This window comes from Cephus cinctus, unplaced genomic scaffold (assembly GCF_000341935.2).
Source record: "Cephus cinctus unplaced genomic scaffold, Ccin1 Ccin1_scaffold0662, whole genome shotgun sequence".
Classification (NCBI taxonomy): domain Eukaryota; kingdom Metazoa; phylum Arthropoda; class Insecta; order Hymenoptera; family Cephidae; genus Cephus; species Cephus cinctus.
Genome location: NW_014333291.1, coordinates 347658 through 355875, shown reverse-complemented (window position 1 = coordinate 355875; position 8218 = coordinate 347658). Strand labels below are relative to the sequence as shown.

Below are 8218 nucleotides of genomic sequence, written 5' to 3'. Positions count from 1 at the left end.
GGGGGTGGATTTCAACCGTCGTAAAATTATTCCGCTGTGGCTACTGTCGTTGCCACGCGCGACCCAGAATTTCAATCCCTCCTTGCCTCTATGATCCTTGGGTATGGATGCTAGCCACGCTATGGTCACTGCCAAAACGATCGAGGATACAAGGAGACAGAGGGGGTGGTTGGAAAAAGATGAAGCTTTTAGGGCGAGAACAGGCTGAACGGTAATGGAGAAGAGTCGTGAAAATGCTGGCCGATCACAGCCCCCCGTCTAGACAGAGTCGATAATAAACCTCTCGTATTTATTTAATCACACAGAGAGAAAATAAGCAACGGACTCCCGGGATCAATTGTTTAGCCTGCAGCTCCGCTGCTGAGTACGTTTCGCTTGGATACCGAGAGTTAACTTACCATCCGAAATCTTTTGTCCGGTTAAGAAACGAGAGCGGTGAAACGCGTGTTATGCGCTTTTGTACGCGGACACCGACGAAAAAATTATGGGGACTCACTGTTCGCCGGTGAAAGTTGCTTCTCTTCGATCAACCGCAAAATTATAATTGAGCTACGGTCACCGATATTACGTTTCTTTTATATTCGCTTGTCTTCCTTTTTTTGTGAATCAGACCAACAAATCTTTGAAGTTGATTGCCGGACATTTTCTTCCGAGCAAAAGAGCAGCAGCGCGCTCGATGCGGTTGCAGGTGGGAAAGTTGGGTACTAGTTGCGACAGACGTGACAATAGCTGAAAGTTTCGTCGAACAAAAAACAGATGTCAGCACGAGAGACGTCTGCGAGCGACGGTGGCGTACTCTTGGAGCTCCGACGGTCGGTATATGCAGAGGGGTCAGTTCTACCATACCGACCGATACGAGGAGACAGGAAACCGCATCCTCTTTTCCCGCTAGGGGGTGATTCCAATCCTAATTTTCTCAGATCCAACCCCTATTTCACCACCCTATAAAATACATAGAACTAAAACATGAAGTCGTCATGTGCGAGTGCACCCCAAACGTGCATCGAACCCCTGACTCAACGTCGTAGCTAGGGATTTATTTTCTATGACGCATACTTCCTTTAAAAAACCACCCTACGAGACAAATCCAATGAATTCAGAAAATCCATAATTTCCCTTAACGCGAAAAAATTTAATTCTCCCATCAGTTTACCCAGATAACTCTTGGATATAGATTTTCTTCAAATTTCCTGAAACGTGCGTCTCTCGTTCTCCAGCTTTCCATTTTTATTCGCAACCTCATTTTCCAACTTCCCAATACGCACCGGGGTGTTTCGCCCCGTGATACCACGACGTGCTTCCCTTCACTTTTCTCATATACATGTCTTCAAAAGATTATTTAAAAAATACACCCAAAGCGCATTAAGGACACGCTTCCCACATATAAATATGGTATATACATACCAACCCCTGAAATACTTGGAAGCAAATCAATTTCCCTATAAAGCCAGAGCATTCCTTGTATTTCCCCGCACAGCAGGCACAGGCATTATAGATGCGGTCCGATCGATCGATCGTGGCTGGATGCCTCGTTCGGCATCCAGCCAGTTATACCAAGCGAGACCAGTGAGAATTCATCAAGAAGGAAAGAGACGGAGTCAGCACGATAGCAGCCAGAGAGAGGAAGTTCGTTTGAGCTTTAACTGGGAAAGTTGCACTGCTCGCTGTGTATCGTCGTTTGACGTGGTACAAGCCAACGAGTGAAAAGGGTCCGAGAGGGTTGCCAGGAATCGATCAGTCCCTTTCGTTATACACGATTTCCGTATACACACTGTATAAACCAACGTATACACGCATCGCCGTACGAGGGTCACGCAGCCAGTCAACCGTACACGCACCACCCCCTATAGTACTTGCTACCCAGTATCCCGTACCACGTGCCCTTCCCACCCCCTCACGGTTGGCATGTAGGAACCTCCATTGAAAATACGATCAGATTGTGTAGCGAAGTAGCTTGATGTTAGAGGAACAAAAAAAAGACTGACCGGGATCATTAGTGTTGCCAGGGGTGAGTTCGCAGTAACGCAAAAGAGCTTTGTCATCGAATACCCAGAAATCCTCTAAGGGAGGAAACGAGGGAGTGAATAGGGTACGGTAAAGGTTACTAGAGAAAATTCGAACGAATAGCCCTCCCTTATTTTCTACGTGAAAAAAATTTTTCTTTTTTTTTTCGTTATCAGGGGTAGAACGAGGGAGTAAAGGGAATTTGCCGATAACTAGTTCGGCTTTTACAAAACAAGAATTTTAAGCGATTCTGGGTGGTTAGGGGCGCAAACGAGGATTGGGGGGTTGTTTTACGTAAATCCACGATTAAATCTCATTCTCTAAAATCTGCTGATTTTAATCTCGAGCTTTTCTTTGGGTTTTCCTTCATTTTTTTACTTTTTTTCACGTTTTACCCCGCAAGGCATGATTTTGGGATTTACGTATAGCACAACGTACACAACCGGTTCCTCGACTGATACTCGGATTAACGTTATCTTTAAAATAACGACGGATTAGAATCGCTTGGATTATGTTTTCGGAGGGGGATGATTTTAGTAAGTCGCAAGAGTTATATTTCTTTTTCTTTATACAGACGCAATAAGACTGACTAGGGAAGGACAAACTACAGAATCGAGCAACGACGAATTATCCCGGATATTCAAAATATGCGTAGGCAACAAAAAAAAAAAAAAAAAACTCTTGAAAATCCCAAAGTCACAGCGATGAATATTAATGTTCCGGTTGTTCTTCCTGTACGTTGCAACAGCAATAGGGGTGGTTTGACACCACCCTGACGTGCAACCCTGGTGTCTGGAACTGGGTAGTACCGAGTTAGGATGAACCGACCATGTGTCTTGCTTCTTGTCAACTAAACCAAAAACGTGTAGACTTCCTTGTTTGCTACGTGAAAGACACCCTTTGTTTTGCGTTGAGTTAAATTCCTTCCTGTTCAACCAACGATAGTCCCCCCCCCCACCCCCCACCCAGGATGGAAACGCTGAAAAATGAGACCACCGACCAGGAACTTCAACGCCCCAGGGAGGTTGGCAAGGTAATCTATAATAATTCTTCATGGAAACTGACTTAAGGGTATATACGCGGAAGAGTTGCAAGGGTTATTACAGAAAGCAACGTGACGGAGATAAGGGTGCAATTTTATTTATATATTTCAATATATATATATATATATATATACCGTGTATACCTGTAGATGTACCCGTGTATCGGCTGTGGAGATTGGGGATGAAAATTAAATTCCAACGTTGGGCATGAAGGAAGAAAAGGAAGGAGCTAGAAATTTTTGCCTCGCTTTATTCGACCCTCTGAATATTTCTGAAATGGATGGGCACAAGGCTAAGGGTTGCTGACGAGGATAGGTTCGTCCTACCGATAGGAATACTCGAGGGGTCTTTCGACAGGCCTTAAGGGGCTGGTTATTTCCATTGGAACGCCGGCTAGAATATTCGCTCGCGAATTAACAGATTTTATCAGGGCTGGGATTCTACAGGTCACGAATGTCTGCTTACAGAGTGTGTACAGTGGGTGGTTGGTATGCCCAATCAGGAATCTCGTAGAATTTAAGGGTTGCTTTTATTCGAGGATTCTTTGACTTATCGCGTCGATCGCTTCTGGTATTGAGTATCTTTTAATTTTTTTACGCTCTTTTTTTTTTATAATAACCAAGAGGTACGAAATCTTGAAAACGTATTTATTCCCATTGTTAGGCACTGATGAGATTCTATAGGATAGACCCTTATCATGGGACACGTTAATAGGGTTGGGGTAGGGATTTACTGATTTATCGATGGATACATCGATATTACCATTATTCGGAGAAGTAGCTCTTTCCATAATTTACGGTCGAAGGTTGTTAGGAAAAAAATGAAAAAAGTCAGTGTAATCCGTTCTCAGGCGCGGTAGAGTGACGTTATCGAGATTATCGAATCGATAACGTCAGTCAGCATTACGTTTCGGAGAAACAAGATTTCTGGTAGAATATTCAATAATATCCGAATCCACCATGAGGCGTATAGGTCGTTGTCACGCGACTCTCCTTAGGGTTTATTACCATGCACGAAGGGTATCGGCCGCGATCTACAATTACCGAATAAATCGGCCGTGACGTAACGACAGTGATACCACCAGGACAGTGAGGTCCATGGTATAAATGAATAAATTGAGAAGACGATTTCACCGCGGCAAACTCCAATTAAACGAAAGCACCCTTAAATCCTGGAACAAGCTTCAGGAGTGCTGTTATGGTTGAGATCGAGGAAGACGAGAAAAAAAAAAGTTAAGCAAGCTAAAACCAAAAAAAAATTTATTCCTAAAAAAACAACCCCCTCCGATGGCATACAAAAAATTTACATCCAAAGGATCGATCGGATGATTTTCAAAATCTAAAACCGCCAGACCGAAAGCATCATTCGACATCCAATACTCGTAATGATAACTGTAGCCACGTTTCCAAAATTTATCCCAAAGGACAGAAGAGCTTCCGAGTTTCCTCCACAGGGTAACAACCCCCCGTTTCTCAAAGACGGCGCAACACCCAAGTGGGTCGTAGCCTTTAAAATTTTCATGGGATCTCATTAATCCACGACACGAGGGGTGATTACTAAATGGAAGCTGCAACGATTGCCAACCTAAGATACCGTCCAAGGGGTAAGAAGTCTGATTCCCGGGACACGTAATCCACGACTGCCAACTTACGACTAATTAGTTTAAACAATTATCACAATGGAGATATATACAGGATGGTCCAAACCAGCCCTCTCCCCAGCCTGGTACAGACGAACCGAAGGGGTTGCCAGATATAAGGGTGGATCCTGCGTATTTCGGTGCACTAAAAGTAATTAATGGGATGCCGGGCATTGAGAGAAAAGATTGAAGGATTGGGAAATCCGTCGAGAAACGAAAGACAAGTCTGACGGCTCTTAACCCCCCCCCCCAACTACTGCCCGTCGGGATTTTGATTGCGGTAAATTAATTAATTCATTCGCTCGAAAATCTTAAAGTCAATTCTCAAGAGACTCGTTCGCTTCGTTACCTTGAAGATCGGTGGACCCTAATACACGGATGACTTCAGCAAGTAAATTCTCCAGGTCCAACACCACCCTTTGACCTCCCCTCTTTTCCCTTTATCATAATAAAACTGGCTTTCCACCTTCGCCACGCTTACGAGACGATCGTTTCCCAAACTCAAAAAGGGGACGACGACCCGCCGTTTCCTTCCTCTTTCGCGATCCTCTTGAGTCAAGGGTGAAAAAAATCATTGGAGACCCGGGTAAAACCCTAGTGGAATCTCGAAAATCAATAACAACCCCGTACGCGAGCTAGATCGGTGTGTGCAAACGTTTACGAAGAATATCAGCGGTATACTAGACCTTGGTTCGTTAGTTAATTTCTTAAATTAACAATCTCAACGAAATTCCGCCACCCAACCTACGTACTTATATAGGCGTATAGGCCTGAGACTATCGTTATCACAAGGGATGCTGGTATCGATCGAGTGAAATTAATTATGGAACAATTAGCGTCTACCTGATTAAAGTCAGAGCTGAAGTATTATTATTCTATGTGAATTTAGTTGAATTTCAAATTTCAATAAAGTTTCAACTTTTACGATAAAAAATATTCTAATGTACATACAGATATACATTCTCGCTTCGAGCACTTTATTATCGTTTATTTTCCCCCAGGAAAGTTTGACAAGTAAAACCATCATTTGAGAAACGAATCAACTTCCCGGTTTCGCTCGGTGAAATCGGTTAAATCCAACCCCTAGCGGTCTTGGAGATAAATATATCAAAATGAAATACGAACAGATCTGAAATTTACAAAAATACATGTTTCGGAAGGCTGTTCCCAAGAGTGGATGCCTTTGATCCGTTAACCGTTATCGTGAACGTCTCGCGGCGTCTTTGAAATACAGATCAGCCCCAGTACCCACGTTAGACCGAGTTAAGGCTTGATGAAAAGTGAATTAGGACATTAGCGTCGATAAGTCACTTTGAGGCGATAGTCAGTTATTGATTAATCAGTCTGAAATCAATGGGGGAGAGAGAGTGAGAAAGGGAAATTCAGGGGACTTAAAGTTCAACTAATACAGGGACTGAAAGCCAAGGGTAGAAAAGCAAGTTAGCATCCCCCATTGTCTATGGTGATCGAATTCAGATTCATATACATCGACCGAGAGACGCAGGGCGTGACGTAGGCCATGTAAAACTAAGTCTCGCATCCAACCCCCGAGTCAAAGTTAGGCCTGATTCGATATTAAACAATATCACGTGCCAGTAAAACGTCCCACCCGTTATATACACGATACACGTGTAAGCCACGTAAACAAGATAAAATGAATAATAAATTAAAAGCAAAGTTAGTCGAAATGGGGTATACGAACTTTCTCATTGGAATGCTAATGGTATTTCACCGTATACGCAATCACTTACAATTACCTGCTATACTAACGAGCAGAGTCTCGTGATAGACAGTTGATAGTCGGGTTAACGTAGTTGAAGAAAATAAAAATAAAAATAAAAAATAATCATCAATCGACGATATAAATCAAATCAATGATAATTTGACAAAATAACAATTCGTACAACGCAACATGGGGTGGGTGTTACGTATCGAAGGAATTTTCACTGGGTAATGGGGGCAAAATCGATGATCCACCCTGTATATAACATACTGACAGTACGAATCTGCACTAGCAATGGCGGAATAACGATTACAGTTATAGCTAACGAATCAATATAAAGTGACGAGGGTGAGAAGTAGGGGCTGGGGAGGGGAGCAACGGGGAAAGAGGGGAGGTGGCAGGTACGTCAGCTGGATAAATAATACCCGACATTTTGTCTAGCGGGTTTTAGTACGGCGACCACCCGCGTTCGCGCGATGACGTCATCGGGAGGTCAAAGTAAAAAAAAAATCACCGAGACAGGAGGGTCGGGGTATATCGAAGTAACGGGATCCCACTTAATGCAATTTGGTAGTACGAGACCAATGAACGGAGATGAACGGAGATGATGGACCAAGGTGCACGGAGGAGAGTGGCGTTTAAGAGATAATAATGGATAAGGGCGAAAAACAATGCGAACGCGTGTAGAAGGGAGAAGGAGGGATGAAATGGAGAAGGAGAATATAATCTAAGAGAGTCCTCTTTGCTACTGGATTTTAGCGCGACAGGTTGGAACTCTACTTGTGTTAATTCTAAGAGCAACGAATCCCCGACGCTCTTTCGCGTCTCTTTATTAGACACCCTGTGTACACAGGCGTTCACAATTGCGTGTGTGTATATATATATATATATATATATATACACATTGTACGCAGCATACAAAGACAGGTATACATACAGATTCTTTATACGAGAGTACCGTTTTATCTTTTTTCTACTATTACTATTATTATTATATCTTATAATATCCTCGCGGATCCTCGTCACCTTCCTCTTCGTCCCTTTCTTCGTGTTCTTTTAAATGCATATCTACATATATACATATTGTTAACTTTTCTTCATCAACCTTTTCTGCCGCAATTCCTACTTCGCTCTCGCCATTATTCTTTACCTGCAGGACAGGTTGCGTATTAGGGACTCTGTGTCTCGTCGTTGCGTCCAGCAGGTATCGCATCCTAGCGCGATGGTCCATTGGCATTATAGCAGGCTTGATCGATCACCGATTAGAGATCCTGCGTCCTTGAAAAAAAAAGAGAACGAGAAGGGCGGACGATGAGAGGAAAAGAAAAGCACATACGGGGCTTCTGGATTGAGATGGCGAGAAGCTTCACGTACGTAAGGGACGCCGAAGACGAGGGGGTTTTGTTTTCTTTTACGGGCAATTCCCTTGATCAGCCCCTCTCTATATCTCTCTCTCTCTCTCTCGTGTTGTTTCACTCAACGGAAGGAAGAAAAAAAAAACGGAAAATGAAGCTCGGGGAGTAAAGCGTGCCGCGCGTAAAAAAAAAAAGATGAAAAAAGTATACTGGGTGGTAAGAGGCGGAAGTAGGCGAAAGAAGCGGTCACGGTGGTCGTGTTCGATCGAAATTGAATTAGCGAGCCCGCGGAAGAGGATGATAAATATTTATAGAGAGCAAACGGATAGGGATAGCATGAAAAAAGAAAAGGTAAATGGAAAATTACATAGAAAAAAACAGTGGATGGGCCAGAGGTAGGGAGTGAGGGGGGGCTGAATAAGGAAGAAGAGAAGGGTTGATGAAGGGTGGCTAT

The 8218-nt window shown here is 43.3% G+C and overlaps 2 protein-coding genes across 12 annotated transcripts in view; one reads left to right on the top strand and one right to left on the bottom strand.

Annotated features, from left to right (window-relative positions):
- LOC107269498 (RNA-binding protein Musashi homolog 2) overlaps window positions 1–8218 on the bottom strand; it is a 150543-nt gene that overhangs the window by 12382 nt on the left and 129943 nt on the right. Inside the window, exons 3-4 of one of the 10 annotated variants that reach the window (XR_003060203.1) lie at window positions 7560–7687; window positions 7224–7477 (exon numbers count right to left, since the gene is read on the bottom strand). The exons of the other annotated variants lie outside the window; for them this stretch is intronic. The gene's annotated coding sequence lies outside the window, so the exon portion shown is untranslated. Of the gene's footprint in view, window positions 1–7223; window positions 7478–7559; window positions 7688–8218 lie in introns of those variants that run through there. 10 annotated transcript variants of the gene reach the window in all.
- Window positions 1–8218, top strand: part of LOC107269499 — a 53495-nt gene that overhangs the window by 37512 nt on the left and 7765 nt on the right. The gene's annotated exons all lie outside the window — the stretch shown is intronic.